This window comes from Apus apus, chromosome 2, assembly GCF_020740795.1.
Source record: "Apus apus isolate bApuApu2 chromosome 2, bApuApu2.pri.cur, whole genome shotgun sequence".
In the NCBI taxonomy this organism is placed as follows: Eukaryota; Metazoa; Chordata; class Aves; order Apodiformes; family Apodidae; genus Apus; species Apus apus.
Window position 1 is genome coordinate 82,741,883 of NC_067283.1, and position 26,523 is coordinate 82,768,405.

Sequence of the window (26,523 nt, forward strand, 5' to 3'; positions counted from 1 at the left end):
CTCCCGCCCCGGGACCTTTATAGGGAGCCCTCCCGGGGCCTAAAAATAAACTTTTTGGGGCTGACACGTAGATCCGTGCCGTGGAGGGAGGGGAGGGGGCGGAGAGGGACTCGCCGCAGGCTTTTACGTGGTTGCAGAAATGCCAGCCCCGCGCTCCCCCGCCGAGCCGCGCAGCGGGACGGGGCCGCGGCTGCGGGGATCCCGCTGCCCGCGCTGCTCCGCGCCGGCTCCTGGAGGCCCGGGACGCTGGGCTTTGGCTCGCCGGCTCCCGAGAAGGGGAGCGGAGAGCCGCGGCGCGCAGCCTGGGCACAGGGCGCTGCCGTACCCCGTCTCGCCCCGGGGCAGCCCCGGCTTCGCATCCTCTACCTGCGGCGCCGCCTGCCCGGGCCCCGCAGCCCCGCTCGGCGGGGGGACGCGGAGCCTCGGGCAGCGGGCGGAGCGCCGCGTCCTCCCATCCCTCGGGAGCCCCTGCGGACCCCAGCACCCGCAGAGCTGCCCCTTGCCCGCGGCCTCTCCCCTCCTCCCTCCCTGCTTCCCTCCCTCTCGCTGTAGCGGCTGCAGCTCGACAGCCCTGGTTGTGCTTAGTTGTACCGGCGCTGGGCGCCTCTGCTCAGATGTGATCGCAAGAAGAAGCCTCAGGTCTGGCTTTTTGGGCTGCGGTAAGTAAAGAAAAAAAAAATTTTAAAAATAAAATAAAAAACCAAAGCCAAGCAGAAATAATAATCTCAACCAGTTGCAACTTCTCGGCTGGCCCGGAGGGGGGAGCGCGGAGGAGGGAAGGGAGTAATGCGAGATCACCCCAGCCCGGGGCAGCGTCGGCTGCGGACTGCGCGGCCACCCGCGCATCTCCGGGGACGAGCGGCCGCCCCGGCTGCCGCTGCTCCGCCCCCGCGCAGGGGCGCCGGGTCCGGCGGCCGCGGGGGGCGGCGGGCGGGGCGCGCAGCTGCCGCGCCGCAAACTTGGGGGCAGCGAGCAGAGGGCGGGCTGCCCGGCGGGGCCGGGCTGAGGCCATGGCGGCGTGAGGCGGCAGCGCCGCGCCGGGGAGCGGGGCAGCAGCAGCGGCGGCGGGGCAAGCAGCCCGCCCCGGCAGCCCGCCCCAGCAGCCCTCCGGCGCCTGCAGGTAACCCCCTCGGCCCGGCCCCTTCCCCCCGCGCCGTGCTGGGGATGCGGGGTGCTCTGGGAGAGCCGCGGGGATGGCGCGTCCCCGGCCGCCTTTTCCCTCCCCCGGGCCGTCTAGGGTGGGCACCGCTGGGCCGGCCGGGGGGGCGAGGAGGCCGGCCGGGAGGGGGCGAGGCGGCAGGGTGCCGGCAGGGGGAGCCGGGAGCGAGGCGGAGTGGCCCTGCCGCGGGAGCCGGGGCCGGTGGCGGGGAGAGCGGCTGGCGGTGGGAGCCCGTCTCGGGCATCGCCCAGCCCCACCCGCGAAAGTGCGCCGAGCCTTTCCGAGCGGGCGGTCGTTTTCCCCGAAGACGGAAAAAAAAAAAGCAACCCCAACAACCCAGCCGGGCAGGCAGCGGTATCACCAAGGGGGTTGAAACCCGAACTGCTGCCCCCCAGCCGCTCATGCCCCCCGGCTCGCACCCGCGGGAGGGTTTCTGGCCCAGGAACCTGAGGTGCGTTTCGGTCGCTGAGCCCGGGCTGCGGGGGGGCAGCCGGTGGCTCCGGAACGTTTCGGAGGGGTTTTGTCACACTTGGGCAAGTGAAGTTTGCTCTGCCTCTTCTGGTGAGAGCAGAAGAGAAGCGGCGTGAAGGACACCGGCAGTTGTCTTGAGAAACGTGGGGTTTTCGGTGGGATGTGCCTGCAGCGCGATTTTAAATCCCAATGTACGTTTGTTGTCGCTGTTACTTAACTGGTGTGGCTTCGGTCTGTGGCGTAACTCTAATTTAGGATTTTCTGAAGCGTCGAGTTTGAGTTACCATTCTGCAAGGACGCTGAAGGGAACACCTCGGTCTGTGCTTTTAATCCGTCTTTTTGGGAGGATCACTGACAGCTGTTAGGGTTTGTCGTGTCGTTCCAGATGCTAAGTATGCACGGTAGATTGACACAATGGTAATCCGCCTGGGATTATTGCTGGAGGGGGCAGCAGGGGTGGCGGGAGCTGTCAGTGCCATCCCTTCCTTCAAGCAAACCGGACTGCTGGTAGGAGAGGTCCGTGCAGTGCACGCACAGGCATCCTGGAGAAGATGCTTAGAATTTGCAAGATTACAACTAAGAAAAACATCCTATAACTAAAAGCAGTTGTTGAAATTATAGTAATAGCATGCGCTGGCAGCCCTAGGGTAGCGTGAAGACTGTATTTTCAGAAAGCTCTTAGTTTGAATTTTTGTGTGAAGGGCTGGTATGTCACCAGCTTGGCTAGAGCCCTGTAAAAATAGAATTTTTCATGATGGAAGTTGCACTCAGATCTTAGTTGTAGCACTTTCAGCGTCTTCTGGTTGTTACGTGAATAAGACACTGACTCAGTTTAGCAAAATTTGACTTGCTAAGAATTGTTGAACGTGGTGATGTGACATTATAATGCATACTCAGTCACAAGTGTATTGCTGTCTCGGAAGGCTGAGGTCTGGCCTTAGGTACTGTGCTTAGTCTAGTGAAAGATTTGGTAGACTTCTGTATTTTGTACTCTGTTCCCAGCTTCCTCTCCAGCAGGTACTGGTAATGTAACTTTTAGTACATTTACTGACGGATTCATCTCAGTTTCTCATTATAATGTTGAACAGCTGTGAGGAGTCCTGCTGAGAGCTAAGACTTTGCTCGTGAGGGTGGCAGTTTACTTTTCTGTTGGAGAGGTTGTTTTGAACTAAGTAGTGTAAACACTTGTTTTTTAAGTTTTACTGCTTATTCCTTAGTATGTTGTAACAGTTTTGTTTTGGTTGAGAAAGCTGAAGGCGTTAGTTTCTGTAGTGTCTCATTTCTTTTAATCTTTAACCAGTTCTGTTTTCTTGAAATGCTTGCAGGTAGGAGGAGTGCTCACGCACTTTGTAATGATCCATAAACTTTGGTTATCTGAGGTTTGCTGTACTCATTTCCTGTTGGGCAGAGAGGCAGAGGGTGGAAACTCTGCATTGTTGCTGTTTTCAGAAGAGAAGGAAGGAGTTGTGGTGGTTCATTTCGTTCCCCCCAGCTACTTGGGGAAACCACATGGATTCTGACTGCTGTTGATGTGTTCTTACAGAAATACAGGGTGTTCTTATACAAACACAGGATTTTCACTGAATGAAGTTAATTACTTTCTGGTGAGTAAACTGTACATGACAAGCCGTGAACTACGGAAATGCAACGTAAGCCTCCTGTGAACTTCAGTTTCTGTGTTAGGGGTTGTGTGAAGGAATTCAGCCGAGGGAGCAGCTGAGCTCCTGGGATGAGCAGGAGCTGACCCGTTGCTGCACTCCGTTCTGCAAGGGCTGCATCCCTCCCGAGTGTTGGCTCTGGGTTATTTCGATGCCGTAGAAAACGTAAGTGGATAGTTGATAGTACTATCAGTTGATGGTAGGTGTGTACTACCAGTATTATCAGTTGATCGTGGAGGGGAGGAGGAGGGTATGTGAAATCCGATACTGTTATTTAACTTAAAGCAGTATCTAGTAATTAATACGTTGTGGTAACTGACTTAGGAATAGTAACTATATATGATTTAGCTCCAGATTTAACATCTGGTTTATAAAATGTTGCTATGATCTTGATGTTTGGTAATGTGTGTTCTGAAGTTACTACAGCTCCTGAGATGAATTGGTGTTGCTGCTGCCGTAATTATAGGAAGCAGCACTGAAGAACTTCTAGTTTTCTGTAACATCATTTTATGGAGATGTTTAATGGGAGTTCTTATCAGTGCTGAGTTCTCCATATTATTGTTAATCAGTCCGTTTCTCTTCATTATCATCCTTTTTATCCTCTTTGGCATGTGTATGCATTCCTATTAGGAAACAGATTTAAGTTACAGACTACACATGTGCTCCTTCCTAATCTGTTGCATAAAGCTCTAACTGATTCAAAAAAAGGAATTGTGTTTGTCAGACACTGTAAACATGTTTCAAACCAGCCCTTTTGGGTTCTGTTTGTCAGTTCGCTGTAGGACAGTTTTAGTTTCCAGGCTGCAGCTGTGAGCTGCGGGAGAGAGGTGGCAGTCTGCTCACTGCAATCCTCACCCAAACCTGGACCAGGGCACTGCCAGAGCTGTGTGGCTGAGGGACAGTTTGCTGTGAAATCTGCTGTTGTTAAAACAGCAAACTCTTTCCAAAAGAGGTTGGGGCTTTTATTTTAGTTTGCTTCGTCAATGTCCCCAATTATTTAAGAAATTTGCCAGGTTGTGTCGAGGTATAGCATGTTTGCTTAACATTTGTCAGGAAGGTGGCAAATGTAAACCAAGTTAATGACCCCAAACCTGTGCTCTACGTGGTGTCTTGTTCTTTGTTTTGCTAGAATGTGTATTCCAAAGTATAATACATGTAAACCTCTCGTTATTTAGTGAATTTGCTAATGCATTTATTGTCAATTTTTTGTCTTCCCTGAGGTACTTTGATGCAATCCAATTGTCTGCTGTTTAAATTAAGTCTTTATCTCCATACTCTTTTTATTTTTGTATAACTGTATGAATAAGATGAATCTCTACTTTGGGGACCTTTTGGGAGGAAATCTGTACTTTTGTGCTGGCGTGTATAAAAGGCAACTTAATAAAGGAGCTGATACTCATCAATGATAATAGCAGAAAGCTTGGATTGGCATGAAGTCTGCACTGGGGCCTTCACAGGTGAAATTCTTGAGTTTAACTCAGCTCTTAAAACTTATCTATTCAAAGGTTATCTTTTATTTTCAAACAGTTTGAACCATTTGTTTTAGAAAAGGTTGAATACTGTGTAGCCTGTCAGCTACACTGTCATTTCCAAACTTCTCTCTGATTAGCTTATCAGTGTTATGCAATTTCTTGTGTAATAGCAAGATAATGTAGTTTTTCATTCCTTTGCCAGTTTTTAAAATCAGGATATATGCCTGAGCTCCAGTATACTGTAGAATTGTTGTATCTTTGTTTCTGACAGAACCGGTAAGCCTTTTTGTGGGTACCAACCCCTGTAATGGAAATTACTGTTTCACTTGGAGGATGTTGATTGAGTAGCTCTGAGTCTTTGGCATATAATTACCTGACCTTGAGCTCCTTGCTAGATGAACAGCAATGTGCAACCACTTAGGAGTATTTGCTTGGTTAAGGGGGAAGCTTACAGAAATTGTAACTTGCAGAAATGCAGCCTCTTGCTGTTCTCTCTGTAGTGTTGGGAATGGTCTGTTAGGCTTTGCTAAAGACATATGAGGAATGAGTTAGAGCATATGTGATGGCTGCAGGATTGGCTGGTAACGTGAATTGGATGGCCTGAAGAGGTGGGCCATATTGCAAGTTCGGAAGTTTTTCCACCTTCTTTTCTCCACCCCTTCTCTGAATTTCAAATTTGAGCTGCTTTCTCTGCTACTGCCTTCCTTCTCTGAACTACTAGTCTAGATGGAAACCCAAAATGCTATTGAAATGTGCTCTCTGGTTAGACTTAGGTTTAACTGAGAGTCAAGAATGCTTAAGGTAATGTTAACTAGAAGGCTTCTGCAGCTAGAGAGAGTATTTTAATAATTCTGGGCCCTCTTCTTAGCCACAGCATGACTGCTGAATCACTTTGTTTCTATTGCTGGTTAGCTCTATGGGGGTAAAGGCATACAAATGAATACTTGTGTTGTGGTTTTAAAAATGTTCAGGCAGTTGTTCTGCACTGTCTTTTTGCTAGCACAAAGTCACTTCAGAAATTCCTGTCTCTTTTTTGATAATCCAGATCATTTCAGTGATCTGGTTTCAAGTGGAAGCCGATTAACATTTGCATGGACTCAACCCCCTAGTTATGAAGTGTACCCTAGGAGCACTGCTGAAATGGCTTTGGTGTGGGAGAAGGCATACAGGTTGAAGCCCTTTCTGTTGACCTTGTCTGATAGAAGTGGAATTGCAGGGTACTTGAGGGGAAAATGCTTGGCCTTGCCAGTTACAGCAAGATAGGTCACGTGTATTGCTTTGTGTCTCTCAAAGTCTAGCCAAGTTTTAGGGTTTCTTTACTAAGTCAGCAACAAAATTGGAGGCTGTGAAAAGGGATTATATTTTGTCCACAGGCAATGACTGCTGTTTTCTGTGATGTGCTTCCTGGTAGGTGCTTCAAAAAGTAGCAATACAGATGGGCTGGTGTTACTTAATCTGAGCTGTGTTGTTGTGGCTTCATCTTTTGTGTTTTGTTTGTTTTCTTATTCTGAACTTGCAGTAGGGTTGTATGATTATTTTATTAAATTTTATCATTAAAAAAAATGTGTGTGATTTAATTTTCATCTAGCTTTTCTTGCTCCAGTGCATGCTTTTCCTTGCTCACTTTTTCAACTTAAGCAGTGACATTGAAATACTTAGGAAGCGTGTCTAGGAGACAGTGCACAAAATTTCTACTAGAGTCTGATGTTATATTACCCAGTACTGCAACATGGGATTTACAGTTTGGTCAAAAGATGGGATTTCAGCTTTGGAAGGGAATAGAGAGAGAGAACTGTTTCCTCATAGTACTCTTCATGGCTTAGCAGCCTGCGATAGGCTAAAAGTCTGACAACTCTTTTGAGCCTAAAAGACTAGCTGGGATGCTGAAGTAGCAAAAGACAATATTGGTAGCATTGTTGTCTCTTGCACCTGTTTCTGACACTGCAAAGGTGCATTCAGACTCTCACTTGATAAAATACTAAAATAAAATAAAAATATTAAAAAAACCCCCCTTAATTCCTGTCTTCTAACAAAAGCATCTCCTTGTGACTTGAAGACCACTGGCTGCTGTGTTCCCTGAAAGCAGATTTGAGTGGAGGATGGTGTGCCAGTCAGAGAGTGTTGTTGGAGTTTATTGTCCTCCTTGGCAATTCTGTGTGTTTATGTCAGTCAGCTGTCTGCCAAGTCTTTTAGTTGTTCCAATGTAACTCTTCCTGTGGAGCCATACTGTGAACAGCATTAGGAAACTGATTCTCTTAAAAACACTTTTTGTCTTTGAAATGCCTGTAGTCAATGATCTAGTAAGGCACCATAGGCTCTGGTCTCAGCATAACTGCAGGTGTGCAATGGGTAATAGTAATGTGAGAAAGGAGGGGAAAGGAGGATTGTGTGTGCAGGTCAAGATTCTGGTTCATCCCTCAAATAACAATGAAATTTAGGACTGGCAGAAGAGGTCTGATGGACTCTGCCTCAGTGGTTTAAAGTGTTGTCCATACTGCTTTTTTTTGTTAGATTAGTTTTATAAGAGGCCACAGGATTTCCTCTGGAGTTTGGAAATGGACTGAGGTACAGACATATGCTAATCTTCACCACCCGTCTAAACTCATCTACAGAGGGCTGAGGTTCAGCACCTCATTGCATTGCCCTTGAGTGTGTCAGGAAGTGGAAAATTCAGGGTAATAACCTGTTAAAAAGTGGAGCTCAGTCTTCCAGAGCTTGCGTGTCAGGCTGTATTGAAAAATGATAATGGATTCTGATAAACGCTGTTGGAATTGATAGTATAAAATGACATAACTGTTCTGAAGACCTACATTGATTTGTCAAAAGCATGAGTTCATGCATGCAGGTCTAGAGATGTGTGAGAGGTGAAGAAGTTGCTGGTTTTGAGGAAAAATGCTTCTCTTGATGAATGTGGGTATGAGTCCTAAAATGCTGTTACCCCGGCCCCTGGAGACCTGTACAAGTGATGAAGTTCTGTCAAAAAGCTTGTTCAGAGTCTACAGGCTCACCTGAATTGTCCAAGAGATTTGTAAGATTTTCCAATTTATCTTCCTTTGCTTTCCTGAGTGCATAGCATTGATCTCCTTACCTGAAGCATTAGGTAAGTCTTTAATACTGAAGACAAACCAGTGCAGCTTGGGCATCATCCTTTAACTGTTGGTAACAAAAAATAAAAATATGTAGCAAGCAACAACAGTAAAAAGGGAGATCCAGGCATTCCATATGAATCTTTCTGCCATTGTTGTCTGTTGTTTTAAATTAAATAAATGGTCTTGGTCGAGTGACTTGTTTTCTTCCTTCACTGTCCTTTCTATAAGTGAGCTTTCAACCAGCTTTTATTAGAAAATTCCATTTTTATTCACTTATCTATAACTGGCAGAGAAAATTATTTTGCATATTTACTTAATCTGGTGGCCAATGAGATCAGTACTGGCATTTGAAGAAAAAATAGTCTTGCATTAGAGGTACACACTTAATTCTGATATTTAATTTGAGTCTTTGTATTTGACTCTCAAACCCGCAATCGTAAAGTGCTCTTAAAATAACTTGAGCAAGTGTGTTATTTTCCTCTGAGTACCCATATGAATGCATTGCCTGCAACGCGCTGTCTGCCTCTTGGGAAAACACACTTTGGTCTTTTTATACTATGGCTGTTGACAAAACTTGTCATTCAACTTCAGTTGTAGAGATGCTGTGTTGTAATTGTTTGGGGTTTGTTTGTTTGTTTTTTTTCCAGAAGGTTAAAAAAAAGAACTTCTGTTGCAGAGGCATATGACTAACAGTTTTGTAGGAGGAAATATAAGAATTGTGTAACTGCAAATATAGGGAGCAAGGAACAGTTTCTGTGTTTAACTTGCCTTTTGATCTACTATGAATTGCTTGTAGAAATCGGGCCTGGGTCATAATTGCATGTATTTGTCAGTTTTGTAGATTTAACGTTGTAGAAGACCTTTAAAGGAGAGGTGTTTCTTTTTCCCTGCTACTCTCATCAACCTTGACTTTTTTTGTAAGCCCCAAATTGCTAACAATGTAAACACTGAACGTTTTGAAAATGGCATTTGAACTGAGTGGAGCAGTTGACAACACACTTGTTCCCAGCTCTCTGCACATGCTGGCACATTTAGAGATTTACCTGTGTAGATATAGAGCAGATCTAGAGAAATTAATTTCAGATGAAACCTGAGGATTTAGATATTTCTGGTTTTAACCAGCAGATTTGGTTCACTTCTTGCCAAGCTAGATGCTTTTTCTCCCCTTGCCACTTTTTGCATTGTGCTAAGTTTTGCTTTATGGCACATATGAGTCCCTTGTTTCCTTCTTTCATGTTTGGTGAATAAAACTTTCTAACCCTTATAAGAAATTGTACATGAGTGTTGAATGCTCTTGTTTCCACATAAAAAGTTATTTTCCACAAATGAATTTTCATATAAGAACTGTTTCTGTGAGGGATTGTATTAATATCTAGAGATAGCTGGTAACTGGGATGATCAATCTCAGGAAAAACTGTCTGTTCCTTAGTATCACTTATGTTGTCTTTTACGTACTTCTAATGCCACCCTGTGTTCCAAAACATTAAGAAGAGGAAAAAAACTCTTTTGAGTTAATTATAGCATCTTGACTTCCCCATCATTGAATAACTAGTTCTACAAGTGTTAGGTTTATGTGGACTGGAGTACTTATGGGAGCCTTACTTTTGTTATTGCATCCTAAGGATTTGAGTTAACAGGACTCACTATTACATTGTTCAGGTTTACATGCCCTACTGTGACTGAAAAGAGTTCAGAATTGCTCTTGTAAGCAGCTAATGAGGGAGGAGGCAATGAGCTAGTGAATGAGCTCTTCAGTCTTAGCAATGGTAACTAGTTTATAAAGTATTAGTGTCTTCTTCTGAAATGTTGTTTTGTTTAGTTTCTTTTTGGTAGTTCCCAAGATAACTGTGTTTAGGTTGATAACTGTTCTCCTTATCCCTTGGTCCCAGGAGCTCATCACCAGAGAAAGCTGTTGCATCAGTTTTCCATTATTAGTTTCTCTGCTGGTAGACTTGACTGTTCAAAAAATAATGGATATACAGAATAATTGACCCAAGGCATCTATGGATGGGAGTCTCTGTTCACCCAGAGAGGTCTGTACATGTTTGTATGGAATGATCACTCCCATAGCTCAGCATGTGAATTGAAGTGTGCAGCTCTCTCTGTGTAGAACCATCAAAAATGGTGTTTCTGGTGTCCTATGCAGTGTGGCATGAAGTAAGCTGTAGCCACCAGCTAACTGCCTTCCTCTAGCCTTGCTGTTGACCAGCAGCTGCCCATATGCTGCAGGTGACATGTTCAGTTTCCCTCAGGTTCTGAAGTATAACATGTTTGTATAGTAGAACTAGAGTGTTGATGGATACTTTAGTAATGTGTGACAGATGTGTTAGAACTAGTGTAGGCTATGGTAAGCAAAACTCAGCTGAGCAATAGCTTCTATGTAGGAATTGCTGGGTGACAAGATTATTCTAGTTAAGTGACTGGATCATAGTAATGCTCCCTCCTGACAGTAAAACCTATGTATAATTTAAAAGCTGTATATTAATGATAAAATGTATTTGTGACACTTGTGAGTCTTTAAATAAATGTTTCCAAAGTGCATTTATAAATGTTTCCTGGTTTATTGCATGCATGGTCAAAATTTACCTTAGCTTTCAGTTCTTTATAGGAGTGCATGGGTGGGTGTATGTACCCTTTTTTTCTCTGTACATACACACATATGAATTCCCACACACATTTTTACAGTCTATCCCAATTTATCAAACAGATTATGTGCTTCTTGTTTGTTTGGCCAAAATACTGCTGTAGCATCCCAGACAAACAAAAGAATAGTGGAAGGACAGAGGGGTCTTCTGCTGGGAAAAACTTAGCAGCTTCAGACCAGGGGTCGGTGCATGAGACCATGTCAAAAGACAAAGTGAATTGAAGTACAGATCAGGACACTGTTCTGATAGTTTTATTTTGAGATGTGAAGAGTTCATCTCTTTGAAGAGCAAAGAAGTGTTGGCATCAAATATTGATTATCTGTTATATGTAAAATTAATAAACTTTATTCTGGCAAGGTGGACTGCAGGGAAGAATGAAACAACCATGATGGCTATAGTGGGGTCTTTTAAAAGCAGAGATCATGATGTCATTTAACTGGATTCAGAGATACAATTGAATCAGTATGATTTTTAGTAAATTGTGAAGTTATGTTAATTTAGATGGACCAGAAACCATGGATAAGCTAATTGGACTACAGCAATAAGAACATACATGGAGGTCTGAAGTTTTAATATCTTTTAATTTTCTGAAAACTGCTAAACACTTTGCAAGTGCAAGTGTTTCTCAATATTTGCCTCTGATTTGATGATACGTATTGCCATGTACCCTTGCTGCAGGCTGTGATTGTGTCCATGTGTTGTGTAAGATTTAAGTACAGTTGTTATGTTTTAATTTCTAAATCCTTCAGATTATTTCCCCTTCTGTTCCCTCAAACTGCAACTGTAGTTCCAAAAGGGGGATCCAGAGGTCCTAATATATTATTTGAGATAATGTGCAATATTATGTTGGTTTTGTAGGTCGAAGCACATTTGCAGAGAAGCATTTTACAGAGTTTGTTACCTACCTTTTAGTATAGCAATGTTAGTAAAATGAGCCCTTGTGTTCTCTTGAGTTCCTTTGTGCTCTGTGCACATCTTAAGGCAAAAAAAAAAAGAAAAAAATCAGAATAAGCTTTGCTGAATTGTTTAGTAATTTGACTTAATTCTGCCAGATCGGCCACATGCAGGGTGATGCCTACGGTATAAGGCAAGCCAGGGCCTTTCTGCATTCTGCTAATAAGTTAGAAGTGTGTGAATGTGTAAACGAACAATTGATTCTCTAGATACTCAAATGTTTCTTTTGTGCATATAAATTAAAAGGTGTGAATGACAGTGCTGGTGTACTTTGCTCCAACTAATCCATCAAGGATGAGAGTCTGTTGTGAGTTTTTTGTCTAGGTGGAATTACTCTTTTTTGCTTTCACTCTTTGTTAAGTCAGCCAAGCTGGTGTCCCAGCAGGTAAAATTGTTTCTGTGAGCAAGCCATGTGCAAACTTGGCCTTCAGTCAGTCATCGGAAGCTGTGCTGGGTGTCATGTTATCCTTGTCACATCCAAGACACGTAGGTCACCTTTCCTGCATTCCTGTAGCTGAGGCTGAGTGTATTGCGGTTGCTGGACTCTGGGCATGCAGAGGTACTTGGGCTGGCAGGCATCTGCTGGCACCTGTGTAGCTGTCTGTTTTTGTTTGTTTTTTTCCTTCTGCTTCATGTCCTGAAGCTCGGGAGAAGAAAGGACAATTGCTGTTGTGTGGGTAGGTGGTTTTATTTATTACTTTTTTTATAATGCCTCTTTCAAGGGTTAAAGATAATGAGGTAGATAGTGGGCAAGATGGGAGAAATAGCTGGTAGAAATAAGAGGTGGGAGAGGATGTTTTGGGTGAGTGGGAATGGAAAGCTTCAGAGGAAACCAGAGCCTATGCGTCACAGGAGAACAATGTGGTGGGAGCTAATAGACTGGATATGGGCAATTGCAAAATTGTGAAGGCCTTTCTTCCTTCTCTCCACATCCTACTCAGTCTCACAACATTATTCTCTTTGGCCTGCCTTTGCTCTTCACAGGTTCTGACTCCTTTTGGATAAGGTGAAGAAACAAGGAGCCAGCTGACCCTATCCACTGCTTCTGCACTACTTTTCTTAAGTACTTAAAGGTATACAATTAGCTAATGAAATGCTTCACATGGAGTTTATCATACATATAACTGCATGAATCTCGATGGCTGTGTTACTGTACATAATTGGCAGGCAGAACGGATTGATACAGACTATGAATTGCAGAAGCTGAATCTCAGGTTGGAAAACTGGATCAGGGTAATAGGAGTAATGTCACCAGCTCTGAAGGTGTACACTGTTTTCATTTGTGTTTTGAAGGTTTGCGGATCTAAAGGGGTTTCTGCTGTTCTAAAGGTATGAACTTTCCATTCAGCTTGTTATTTGCATTGTGTTTTTTCTACTTTGCAGTAGAACTTTACTGTGGTTGATGTGATACTATGGACACGTTATGGAGATAAGTTAATTTTTCAAACTTTAAAAGTGCACACTGAGGTGCTTTGATACGTAGGGTGGCTTTGCTTATCTCTCTTGTGTTCCAGAAGTTAAGTGTGAAATGGCAAAAACCTCATTTTAGCTTTTGGAGAGATATCTTTGGTTCAGTGTGGTTTCTTCATAACACAGAGCCAAACTCTTCACTCTTCACCTTCTATTACTTTTTTCTTTAAAAAAACCCCAACAACCCACAAACCTAGGTTTTTTTTTTTTACTGAAGCAGTCAAAAAGCCAATCCCCTCAATTGTCTGAGAACTCATCCTCAGCAGACCTATGAAGCATTACTGTTCAATTTGGTGTGGAAGCACAGTTCAAATAGTTTGAAATAGCATAGTGGACTTCTGCCTTAGTTCCATTAATTATGACAAATATGGAACACAAGATGTTTGCTTAAATTATCTGTAATACAAAGTGTACTTGGAGGTAATAAAATTGCAGTGTAGCTTCTTTATTCCACTGTCAGCACATCCAGACCTTTTTTCCCCCTGTGTCTTTAAATACCTACTTGAAAATCTCTCAAAGGTAGTTTTATTAACTTAACATAGTGCAGATGTCACTAGCTGTGAGAAATAAGTCACAATGACTTGTAGTGTTGTGTCAAAAATATCATTAAGAGACTTAGAACAAAGGGAGCAATTAATGAACAGTCTTCACTATGAACAAATGTCAGAGACTCCTTAGGGCTAAGCTGCTTCTGTGCCATGTTCATTAATTGCTCTTTTGAACAAAGTTGGTGTTGATGACTGGGTTTAATTAAGCCTACCTGAGAAAATCCAGAAAATCAAATCAGGAGTATTAGAATGAAAAATTTGCATTTAATGTAATAAATAAAGACTTTTTCCTTCTCGGGAGATGGGGTTATGCTTCATGTAACTCTTTCTGGCTGATATTTCCCCTTAACTATTGCAATTGCCTTTATTGGAGATTTTGGCAGAAGATACATCTTACTGTCTGCTTCAGGATGCATGCCAAATACCATGCTCACATTTAAACCTCTGTGATGAAAAATGTATTAAAAGCTGCCATAACCCAAGACAGCTCTCAGAACAGTGTCAGTCTACCTTTTGAAATGTGACAGGTAAAGGATGAAGTACATGTGAGCAGAAAGGTAGAGATCTGAAACCTAATTGGTAAAGCTCATTCCAAACTTGCTGACCCTGTACCTTGGTTAAAAATACCTGCTTGGGAAAACTAGACAGCAGCTCTGTAGAATAAACTCCTATTTAAAACTCAACTGCCCATTTGAGTTGGTGACTTACAGGTCAACACTGAAACTTGATGATGGTTGTCTCCGACATCCATGTTATTATGTGGAATATGGCAATACATATATTGTTATGTTTGTTTTTTACATTTTTTATTCTATTATTCCACTCAGTAAGACAGAGGCAGGTGTGGTCAGTGTAGTACAGATACCTGCAAGACTCTGCCTGGTGAAGGCTACTTCTGTATGATCTTCCTGTGCACTGAACTGAAATTTGCAGTAAAATATGTAAAATACTGTTGTTTTGGGTTTCTATTAGAAAGACTGAGGGAAGGCCAATACACAGCACAGCTGACCTCTTCTAATTACACTGTTTCCAGGTATTCATTTTGATTTTATTTGTGAGTTCTGTTGTGTGAAGTCAATCAGAACATGAAGAGAGTTTTGCAAAAGAACGTTGTAGTTGCAGTTCTGAGCCAAGTGGTAACTGGAAGCTTTAATAACCTTACAGTACCACTTTAGAAGTGGAGATGTGCCACTGGATGGATATGTCAGAACTTAGTAAAAATAGCATATCCTATAGTGGGCATTCATCCAGAAATCTAAAATTAGGATTGTATCCTGGGTGTGATACTGCAGGTGGTCACAAGCACTAAATATTATTCAGCACCCTCTCTTATTCAAGCAAGTCTTAACATATTTATTTGAAACATTTTACGGTTTTATGCAAGGCTGACTTGCTCTTAGGACTGTTTTTCTCTATATGACATCAAAATGTGCAGTGTTTTTTCATAGGTATTAAAGTCTTGGCCAGAGACGTTTAACATGGCTCTGCGTGAATGAAAGTTGATGGCACAATTCCAGCTGACTTCAGCTGGGAGTATAAGTAGATCCTGACTTATTTCTGATAATATATATAAACAGACAGTCAGTTGGAAGGATTGAGGGTGATTTATTGCACATTATACTATTTTACTTGTAGCATTCCAATAGAGTTTGGCTGAATAAGCTTGAGGAAGAGTGCTATCCCCTGTATTAGGAGAATGTAAAACTTGAGGAAAACCAGAACCTGGGTATTATGGTTTGATTAATTGCTTGAATATTTATGCAAGTTACAATAGGTTTTGATTAGTTGTAACAGGGAAAGTCCTTTATCCTACCCTCTTCTGCCCTTTTCTGGAAAAACAGAGGGAATAGGCATTTTAAGGACTACAGGCAGGAAGTTTCTGTAAAACCCATTCAAATGACCTGTAGAAACAAGATGGGATTTTTCATAAGACTTATTTATTGAGTATAGGTGTTAGTTCTTGTGTTTATTTTCAGAGTGCTAATAAGAACGTGTTTCTCTCTCTCTCTCTCTCAGTAGATACATCTGTGTGTGTGTGGAAGGGGATGCAAGAGAAAAAACAGAATTGTATGTGTATGTAAATATTCTCTTAGAGGAAGAAAAATCTAGGGAAAAAATGAATACTTCCTTTTAAAAAATATATTTTACTATATATCATAAAATAACAAAATCATAGAATGTCTTGGGTTGGAAAAGACCTATAAAGGTCATCTAGTCCAACCCCCCTACAATAAGCAGGGACATCTCACATTAGAACAGGATGCTCAGAGCCCCACATGACCATACATTTTTTAAAATTAAAACAGAGTATAGTGGTACATCTTTTGGAGATTATCAATAAAAAGACTGGCTTCTGGCTTTTAAAAACAATTTTTAAGTAAGGTGGGAGACTTCTATTCCATGTTTTCAGATTTGTCTGCAGATATAATAGTTCGAGTAATACTGGGATGAAGAGGTTGAATTTCTAGATGTAGCATTCACTGCTGGAGTAAAGAGAAGGCTATTCAGATGTTCAGAAGTGGTGATACAGCAGGTACTGTGGGTAAGGCAGAAGTGTACTTTGGACAAAGATCCATGGCAGAGGCTTTTCCTGTTTATTTGCTTTAGCAGGTTAGTGGCAGAATTTGAAATAGGGGTTGGATCTGAGCTGCACTTGTGTTTTGAAAGCTGAGGGGGGGGAAAGACATATGAAATGTCAAATAAAGGTGTTTTTAAGTGATTGCATGTTTTCTCTCTCCTGGCATTGTGAGGCAGTTTTACAGAAGGTGGGTCTTCAGAATGGTGTTTTCTCTTTTTTTCTGCCTTCATAATGCAGCTGTTAGGGAAGGGAAAGTGATTTGAAAGTGTAATGATAGCCAGCATCTGTACAGTAGCCTACCCTTTCCACCACATGAGGAAGGGATACAAGAGATAACAACTTTCCTAGTTCCTCTTCACCTATGCAATGCTGAGTTTCAAATGCTTCATGTGTTTAGAGAAATTGAAGTCCTACAGCACAGTAAACCTAAATCCAGTGGCCTAAGCAAGTCTGGATTTTTATTTTAGTTATATACTTTTGCTGTTGTGGGAACACCAAATAAATAATTGGTTTCAGGAAGAAAAGTAGACTTTTGCCCGCCAGAGTAACACTTTTCCCACCTGACTTTAACAGACCTGCAGTGTGGTATGGTGCCACAAGGGTCTTATTTTCTTATTTGCATGTTAGAGGAGCAGATGTTACAGCTATACAGCCATGGAAGCAAATGACATTGCAAAAGCATCAGCCACCATGTAGCTCAGTGCATTAGCTTGAAGCAGAATGGGTTATGCAGATCTGGTTTACTTCCCAAGTGAAATTTATGTGTGGGTTGCTTGTTCTTCACCTGCAGGGAAGCAGAAAATGCAAGCACCAAAAATAGACTTCTAAGTAAGTATGTAGCACAGGATGCATTTTGAGAAAGCTGAATATTGTGTCATGGGATATCTAGTGAAGTTGTATTTATTATCGTAGCGTAATACCTACAATAAAGATGTATAAATAAAGAAGTAACATATACTAGATTAAAATAATACAGGCCTATAATGCCTTTCTCCTGTCTTGGGAGAGAAATGAATTTCTACATGCTGTTTGCAAAACCTTTTGTAAAAGAATTAAAACTGCTAAATAGGTCAATTATATCCAAGTTCACTGAACTAAATTTATGTATTTTTTAAGTAAGCACTTAGGAGCTACTAATATTCTAAAGAAAAAAAACAACTAATGGCATTGTAGCGCATGATGGTAGTTGAAAAACACATTTAAAGTTAGAAAATTCAGAACAGCTTTGTTTTTTCCAGTCTTTCTTTTTTAAAAAGTTCTGATAAATTTCTAAGACGTGTTTAAAAACATCAACAAAAAAATCTTAAACCAACCACAAACTCCCCTCTGAAAATTAAATTTCACACCTATTTCAAATAAAGGATTATGCTGGCCTGGCTGGAGGGCTGGTGAAAACTCTTGAAGGCAGAGCTCATTTCTGGATTCTCTCCTCTTGACCCCTCAGCTCCTGCACTCCTTGTGGGAAGGAAGCGTTCCTGTTCCTAGTGAATGTCTGTGAACAAGCCACATCCGTCGCTGGGGTGGTTCAGCTGTTTTTATAAAAGGATTTAAACTTCACAGAAATAAATTATTCCCATATTATTGTTAATTTGATGCTAATTTTAGGTGCAGTTGTTTTAGATGTGGAAATAATCCTCCATCTTAGAAGTTTAGGTGACAACTGGAGCCTTGCGTGAGAAGCAGAAAACACAACTAGTTTTTTATGACGTGACATTTTAGGACAGATTGACAAGCAGCTTGAATGACATTTGAAAATGCAAGATGTTGTAAGAACTTGCTGCCTTAGCTGAATGTAAACAGTGCTGGGAGAAAGGCAAGGGTGGGGGAGAGAGGAGCAAGCTATGCTTTAGACTGGTTCCTTGTATGATTAACACCTGGACTGTCTTCAGTAAATGGCATGTCTTTCCACTTTTATAATTTCAGAGTGGTTATTGACTGAGCAGTAGGGTGATTTTTTTTTTCTTTATCAGATGCCCGACTGAATTCTTTGCAGTCTCCTGACTCTCTTAGGAAGCTAAAATTGGAATTTTAGCTATCAGACATAGAAATCATTAACAGCATTTATTGACTTCTAAACACTCTTTCGTTATCTCGATGCTGTCAGATCACCCTTATCCACCTTCCGTAAACCATAATTGAAAACAATGACATTTCTCAACTTTTGTGGATAGGTAACAGACTGGAAAAGATTTTTATCTGGGAAAACATCATTCAAGATGAAGCTATAAGAAACTCCATCTGCTAGCAGCTAGCAGTTTTAACAAAGAAATCTTCACTGAAACGTTAAGTACCTCTTCTAGTTTGTCCTTCAAATTAAACCAAGAGATGTTTTGCAGAGGTCAGGTAAGAAGGTTGTAATGGAAGTGACACAGAAATCCATTAACACTGACTTCAGATTTTTAGATTTCAGTATCTATAGCTTCGTTACATAGTGAAATTCAGGTTTTATGGTAACAATTAATGCTCTGGTTTTGATTCTTGAAATTTGATTTATGTATGAAACTTCTTCAAAAGAGCAGGTGCTCAATGGCAAATTGCTTCAGGGTGAGGAAGTAAGAGGAATTAAATGCAGCTTTAAAGTGGCAGTCCTATTTACCAAAGAGCATTCCCCATAAGGAGTGTTAATATCCTGTCACACTAAGAAATGAAGAAAGGGTAAGGGTAGATAATTACAATTAAAAAGCAAAGAATTGTTTTACTAGATCAGAAAGTAGGACACAAAACTTAAAAGCTAAGAAGGAATCATGCTGTAAAAATAAACTCTTTTTGTAATGCATTAACAAGTCAATATAATTTTCTTATATCTCACTTTGTATTTGGAAGCAGAGCAAAATGCAGATACATCTTGTTGGAAATGTACGATTATATTTCTGTAGAAACTTGCAAGTTTCTTTGCATATTAAATACAGTGAGGGAGATCATACATTGATAGATTAGAGAGAAGTAAGTTAAAGAGATGTAGATGGTTACAGTTACTTTACATTTATTTTTACAGTTTGAGGGGATGGTAAATTCTCCCATGTTTCAGAGTACGTGGTGTGTAAGTTGGGATTGGTGAAAAAAAAAAATCTTATTTCTCACACTTTGTTACAGTATCAGAGCAAACCTTTGGCCTTTTTGGCACAGATTAAAACTATTCTGGGGATGAGATGGCTGGAGTTGCCTTTTTTTTTTTTTTTCTTTAACCCACCCCCCCCTTTATCTTAGGTACTGACAAACTAAATAAAGTGCAGCCCCTGTTTGCTGAGCTTTGTTTCTATTTGTTACCTTCATGCTCTTTTAGTTTTGTAGATCATCCCTTTTTGGTAAATTTACCAGATGATAACATCATCATCTTAGATGTCTTGTGCCAGCAGACACTGGGAGATTAAAATGTTCATCACATCTCTGTATGGGTATTTTATTATTCTGTGTTGATCTGGAAATTGTATTTATTACTATACTTTCTGGATGCTGTGTCATACTGCTAAAGGAAAATAACACTCTCTGTCGTCTCCTGTGTTTTTACAAAATTCAATCAGGTTTTACAAAGTTTCTATCAGGCTATAGTGCTGTGGATACGTGTAGAAGAGTTGCTAAAAAATTGTGTGAGAAAGATAAAAGGAAGGTTGAGATGAGTGCTCAGGAAGTAGCAGGGTGTTAGGAGATGGGTTTGGAGTGAGTTCAGAGCAAAGAGCCTGATCAGGATGTGTGGGAAACAGATACGTTGTTCTCAGTCCTAAGATGCGGAAGGCTGGCATTAGTTTGTCAGGAGGAATGTGATGAAAAATGAGACTCGAAGAACTGTCTGAAGGCTTGAAAGCAATCTTTGATGTATTGTGAAATATGTGCCAGTGACATTTTCTAAAACCGAGGACGGCATGCTGTCAGCTCTGCTTTACATGAGGACTCCTACTTTTTTCCTCTTTTATTTCAGTACTGTGTGATAATGCTAGCAATAGATGATGGTAATGCTATGGGATACACTGGGAAGGTGATGCAGACGTGCTGCAAGTGGCAGCGGAGGTTGCAGTGTTCCTGCAGAGGTGCAGGGACCTGCTGGGCAGCCAGCCTGTGGGGCCGGGAGCCCAGCTGAGACTTCACAGTGAGCTGGCAGCATTAGCTTGGTAAGTAGCTCTGACATGCGGTCCTGTTGCCTCACTTCAAAAGGAAGTAAAGTGTTCAGTAGGTCATGCTCAGGGTGATACTCCTTCCAGTTCTCCCTGGGCTGCAGTTTGCCACCAGCTTTGCTGCATTGCGTCCCCAGGTAGAAACCCCCCAGCATCTGTCAGTGACTTCTGTGGTAACTTGGCTCTGGCAGTGAATGTGCGTGGAGTGCAAAGGTAGCTGTGGATATTGTGGGTTCAGGTTTTCTGCTGAAGGTACACTAAACTCACATCTTTTTGTACCACTTGACATTTAAATAAAGAAACAAAATTCCTCAACTGTGGTAATTCAACTTGCTGCATTCGCACTAATCATTTTAGTTACATTCACACTAATCATTTTACAAGAGAGGGAAGGAAAACTTGTCCTTACATGAAATGCCAAATGCAGCCTGACACCAGACTGCAGAAGGCATTCTTGAGGCATTCTGGACTTGTAGTTTGCAGAAATCCTCGTTGGGAGGCGTAGAGTGCTGTTTGGTTTTGAACATCCCATTTGCAAATAAATGTTTGCTGAGAGTTTTGCGTGGTGACTGTAGTTACTGCTGGCCACTTTGAAACATACAAAAACATGTTTGCTCTACTGTGGTGATGAGAAAATATTTATTTTGTTATACACAAAAGTCCCTAATGAAAGTCTGTAATAGATGGTCGACTGTTTTCTGTCACTGTTAATTTCTTGACTTTTTGCAAATAAATGTAATTGCTGCTATGATTACAGAATGCCAAATTTAATTTGGGGACATATGCAATATTCTTTTACTGCTAGTCTAGTCAAATAATTGTTAATGAGACAAAGAGCTAGTTGAACACCCAAATTGGTTTGTTTACTTCAGTAGCTTAACTGCATTAAAATCAAAGGGCTTGCATGGGCAGGGGGTAATCTATGTCATTGTTGGGCGCCATTAATCACCCTTCTGACTGAAGGCAAGAATTTTGAAAAGTGACTTGTAGATGATTGAGTAACTTTACTCTCTGCACCATTAGTGGCTCCCAGCAGGCTGCTAGTGTGCAATCATAAACATCTGTGCATTTGAAAATCTACATTTCCCTAAATAGAGACACATTTTACAAAGAAAAAGAAAAGAAATAAGAAGGATAATTGTTGGTTTTTTTTTTTTTTATTGAATGAGTGGCATTTTAGAAAAAGGACTAACTGGAAATGTTTGTGCTTTAACCCTTCATGTGACCATATAATCTGAGTTTATCTTTAGATCTTTATGCTCTTAATGGCATTAGAAGATTTTTTTTTAATTTGTTGTCATTGTTTTGGCTCCATGGGATCTTTCTGACATTTGATATCCAGTAGTGAAATTGCCAAATAACTCATGGATGTTTGTGTTTAAACAGTGCATTTGAAGTAAATGTAGCCACTTACGCATAGACACTGCAGTGTGCATTACTTAACCAAAGCTGATGGTTCCAGCTCTTTTGAAAACCAGCTTAACAGAACTGAGAACAAAAATTGTATCTGCAGGCTATCTTTCTACTTCTAAATTGGCCTTTTGGACAAGGATTTAAATACAGAGGGAAAGAGCGCTGGGCAGTGATTATGCTTCCTCTCTGCATTGTCAGTATTTCCCAGTGCCATTTTGGTTGCTCACCGTGCCCCAGCTGGGTGCTGTGTATTTGTTGACACAGTCACAGAATCACTGAGTGTAGGTTGGTTGGGACTGGTGGAGGTTGTCTGGATAAGTACCCCTGCTCAAACCATGTTTGTTTGCATTCGGCCTGTTCTAGCACGTTTTATGGAGTTCCTTAGCTTTAGGAACTTTACGTTATTGAGGACTTTCAGTACTTGGCCTAAAGATCCCATAGAGCATTAACCCCAGGCTAGCATCTTGAAAGCGTGAGATTGGTAATGCTGTTTCACAGTTTACTTTTCACTGTTCTTGCAATTAGAAGACCTCAGCTAAGAGGACTTAGTAGGTACCAAAAAAAAAAAACCCAACAAGTCAACATTCCACACCCCCCCCCACCAAGCCCCTCCAAAAAATACCAAAGGAAGAAAGAATACCTTCATTGGTCAAAGATAATTGGTTCTGTAATGAACACGCGTTTTATGTTATCTATGGGCAAGGATATGACTGGCTTAATCAGTTTCATGAAGCAGTCAAAATTTACTGTGTAATGAAAGGTGAAAGGTTAGCATCCATTAATCAGAGTGGCGCTGGGGTAAGAGAAAGATACTACTAAATTAGAAGTCTAGCAGTCAATAATGAAGAGGAGAGTGAAATAAATTGTGTGTGTTCTCTAACAGCTGCACAGAATGGGACTCGCAGGTAAGTATCTGTTCCTCCAGAATACATGAAAAAAAAGTTGGTGTGTGGTGGGAGAATAGGACATCTAAAGTTTCTGTTAAATACCTCTTTGATGAAGATAACTGTGATCTTAAAAGACAGCTTCTTTTCCTACTTTGGCATTTTTTCTGAGGATGGGAAATGCTACATGGATTCAGAGTTGCCACTTTACTATCAAGTGGGGACAGGGATTTTTCATGCTGTCTCAAATTGCCCAGCTACTGAGATGAGACACCCTTTGTCTTGAATTTGGTATCTAAGAGGTCTCACATCCCTGAAAATCCTCCTAATCAGTACTTTGTGAGCTTCTAATTTGTTTCATTTCTGTGGCCTGTGGTTCTAAATGTATGGAAAGGTACTCATCCTGGGTGTCACCCATGAGGTTATAACCCAGTTCTGAGCAGAATTCACAAGTTTTTGAACTCTGAATGAATTCTGGCTTGTCATCTGAACTGGTCATTCCTTTTGCTGGTAAGGAAATGGTGGAAAAAAGTGTGCCTTTTTTTTTTTTTTTTGCTCATTAACATCATATTTTTCATCTGGATGTGTTATTTTACCTGTTTCATTTTCTTTAGATACAGAGTATTACTTTGTGATTAAAAGCAAGGCCACACAAACTGAGGTGTCTGATGTACAAGTACTTCCTTGCAGAATTCCTGTAGCCAGAGGGCTTTGAGCAGCTACAGTAGTAGTAGTAGTAAAGTGGCAAGGGTTGCTTGCAAAATCCCTGTGCCAAAAATGGATTTCATGTTTGGTTATATGTGTGGCCATATGGATGGTCCTGATCCTGTTAAATGCCTTCCACTGCTGAAACTATTTGTACACGTAATGTATTTGTAATAAGAAAGACAGGGTCTTTGTGTGTCACGAGCAGGAAAATTAGTTTTAATCTCATCTAGGGAGAATCGATAACAGGAGGGTCATTAGCTACTGGCACTTGTCCTGGAACATAAATTGCAGATGCTATTAAAAGAATGTGGCTGTAGATGAAACCTGTCTTTAGCATGAGCACCCAGTAGATTATGAGGACACAGCATAAATAATATTTAAGTTTTAGAATGCTTTTTCTTTTAAAACAGATAAAGTGAAGAGCTCTTATTTGGCCTGTGTGATAATTTTCTCTTTGATATTTTTCTATCTGCTCTAGTACTTGTAGGCAGTGTTTTATTATTTAGATGCAGATAGTTTGTTTTGAAATTATCTCTCAGATTTATAGTTTCTTTTTTTTTTTTTTTTTTTTAATTGGTGACTGAAACTTGGTTACTTACCTGTTGTTTCTCTTCTCTGCTGTATCTGTCAATACTGGCACCCAGTTCTGCTGATGGATTTAGTAATACAGAGCTGGGCTCCATGCGCCAGTGTTTTCAGCCGGCAATCAGCAAATGGTGATGCCAACTAATCATAACAAAGTGAGGCTAAATCCACACAGACACTGGTAGGCAGGCTGCTTTGGATACTGTATTCACTCTTTGCTTGTGCACTCACAGTTGCTGTTTTATGTCAACTCTGAGCTTTTGTAGCGCAAATTTTCATTGCAGCTTCTGAGCAGCCGTGCTCTCGGGAGCTGGGTGGGTTTCCCAGCAGCAGCCCCAATGCCTCCTGCATGCTGCACGGTGTGCTCTGGCAGTACCTCCTGCTGCAGATCTGGGGGAGTGAGACCTTGTGGCTCAGCTGCAGGAAACCTTTGGGCTTGTCTCAGAAATGGGAGACTGCAGTAAGTGACACGCTCTCCTAGGATCTACAGATTTGGTCTTGTGGATGCTCTGTATTGGAGCTTGTGTGTTCAGAGACCATGATAACTGAAGCTATGCAAAGCCAAGCAGCCTTTACAAGAGGTAATAAAAATAAACAAGCATGTACGTATCTCTTCCTAGATATTTTCATTACTCTAATGGTTTTGGACTTAGGCTGTAATCTAATCTCCTAAAGCGTCAGCTTCCTTTGTTTATACTTGGCTTCTCTTCTAAATTATGGTGTCCTACCCTCTCTCTGATTCCAGCAAATTGTTTGTATTTAATTTCTTTTTCTTCTAAGTTGGTAATGAAAAAAAAATCCGTGTTGTGCTGTTGCCTAAGTTTCTTCATCTGCCTTTGTTGACATCAAGTGTTATTAACAAAATTTTGCTCTCCTAATTTTGTCAAGAATTTTCTAGCTGGAACCTGGACTCTTGAAGAACACTAGGGAAGAATAGGCTGTGTAAGCAAAACCACAGCTGGAAAGAATAGAATAGAATAGAATGGAATGGAATAGAATCCCCTCAAACTCATAACTTAAGAAATTGCTAAGCATTCCTAACTACCTGTATTTTGTGGTTTAATTTCTATAGCATTCCAAATCCTTTGCCTTAATTTTTTTTCTGCCTTAGGTGGCAGCAAAAGCTGTTTGCAGTCTTGTAGCATGGCCTATGGCAAGGAAGTGGCCTGATTTTAACAGTTTTTACTGTCTCTGCAGAGTTCTACATTACAGTGTTATTTTTTTTAAACAGTAGCTTTGTGTTGGTACATGAGCCAGGTTCTGATAAAGCAAAGTGCTGGAAGGAACATAATGTTCTGGAAGTAGTCCCCTGAAAGGACCAGTTGAGGATTAAGGTGCTAATCTGTGACTTTTAAGAATGATGAGTTAGTAAGAGTTGCCTTGTGATAAAATACAATCAACTGCATGAGACAGAGGCAGTAAGGTCAATTTTGTGTCTATTTGGAAATGGTGGAAAAGCTTCCTTTTTGTATACTTACCCATTACTGTTATATTGGTTTTGAATACTTTTGGCCTTCTTCTGAAATACTTGCACATGCAATTATTTTCACTGACTCCACTGGGGTTATTGTGTGCATTACATTTACAGCGTAGCTCTGAAGAGCGTATGTGTTCCTAAGTGACTATTTTATGCTTTCCATCTTCAGATGTGCATTTTTAGTTCCAAGTATTGAATACTGATGTTTGTACTTGAATTATATGGCTGGCCATTAAATTAAGAAATTATGGAAGGAGTTTTTAATGCTCTGAGTTCATGTCTTACCACAAAAAAATGGATATTTTTGTCTGCTAAAGGAAAATCAGGCAGACTTATTTTCCTGTAGATCAGTTTGTTATTTTTTTGGTGGCACAGTTGGCGTAAAAATCACCAGTAGCATTCAACAGGGAACAGTAAAATTGTTCTAGGACCTAAATATTCTGGTATGTTAAATTTAATGCTTAACTTTCAGTATGATGTTAAGTGTGGGGAGATCCCTCTGACAAAACACGAGTGTGCCTAGGGTAGTCAGGCCCAGCTGCAGTCTGAGCCAGCAATGCAGAGTGATCTGCACTTGCAATGCAGGGTCCTGAGCAGATCCTCTCGGTGTTGCAAGCATCATCAGCCAGCTCTCATGGAGCAAAGGGGCTGGTGATAGGAGCTCTTTTTCCATTGGGAGCTTGAGTCCTGGCTTTTGGACTTACGCATGAAGATGTTACCATGAATTTCCTGGCATAAAAGAAGCAACGCTTTCTGGCAGCGCTTTGAGCATTTTTTTTTGTTTGTTTGTTTTAAGTTACATAAATTGTGCAAGCTGCATTCTAAAAATGGGAAAATTAGAGATTCGTATTCTCTCCTTTAGTAAAAAGGAAGTGCTGCAAATGGTGCACCTAGCTATTTTGTACTATTCAAAATTGTGCTGTTATCATCTGGCTTGCATTAGAAACTGTGAATGATACTGGTAAAAAAAGTGAAAAGGAGGAACTAGCATCAAAGCTAACTGCTTTTCCATATTTTAAGGTAGAGATGAAAAGTCCACTGACCTTCTTCATGCTTGCAAGCATAATTACAGCTTGAATAGTATCCTTATAAAAAACAGATTTCCAGCCTTGGGATTGCGAGAGATATGCTTTCAGAATAAAAACAACATGTTCAAGCATTTTATTTTTTTTTTTAATTATCCCCCCCCCCCCCTAAGAATATACAATAATAGTTTCTAAGTTTCAAGTCTTTGGAATAAACCAGTTAAAGCAGTGAGTTAAAAAACCCTGCTCTGCCCTGACCAGTGGGTTGTTGTCTGTTC

At 41.2% G+C, this 26,523-nt stretch overlaps 1 protein-coding gene across 5 annotated transcripts in view; it reads left to right on the forward strand.

Moving 5' to 3' along the window:
* Positions 1 to 531: 531 nt before the first annotated feature.
* Positions 532 to 26,523, forward strand: part of SEMA5A (semaphorin 5A) — a 327,683-nt gene continuing 301,691 nt past the window's right edge. The window contains exon 1 of one of the 5 annotated variants that reach the window (XM_051611951.1): positions 532 to 659. The gene's annotated coding sequence lies outside the window, so the exon portion shown is untranslated. Of the gene's footprint in view, positions 660 to 1,034; positions 1,121 to 1,591; positions 1,611 to 2,127; positions 2,147 to 3,134; positions 3,235 to 26,523 lie in introns of those variants that run through there. The other 4 variants (XM_051611950.1, XM_051611954.1, XM_051611955.1 and 1 more) reach the window with 4 other exon arrangements.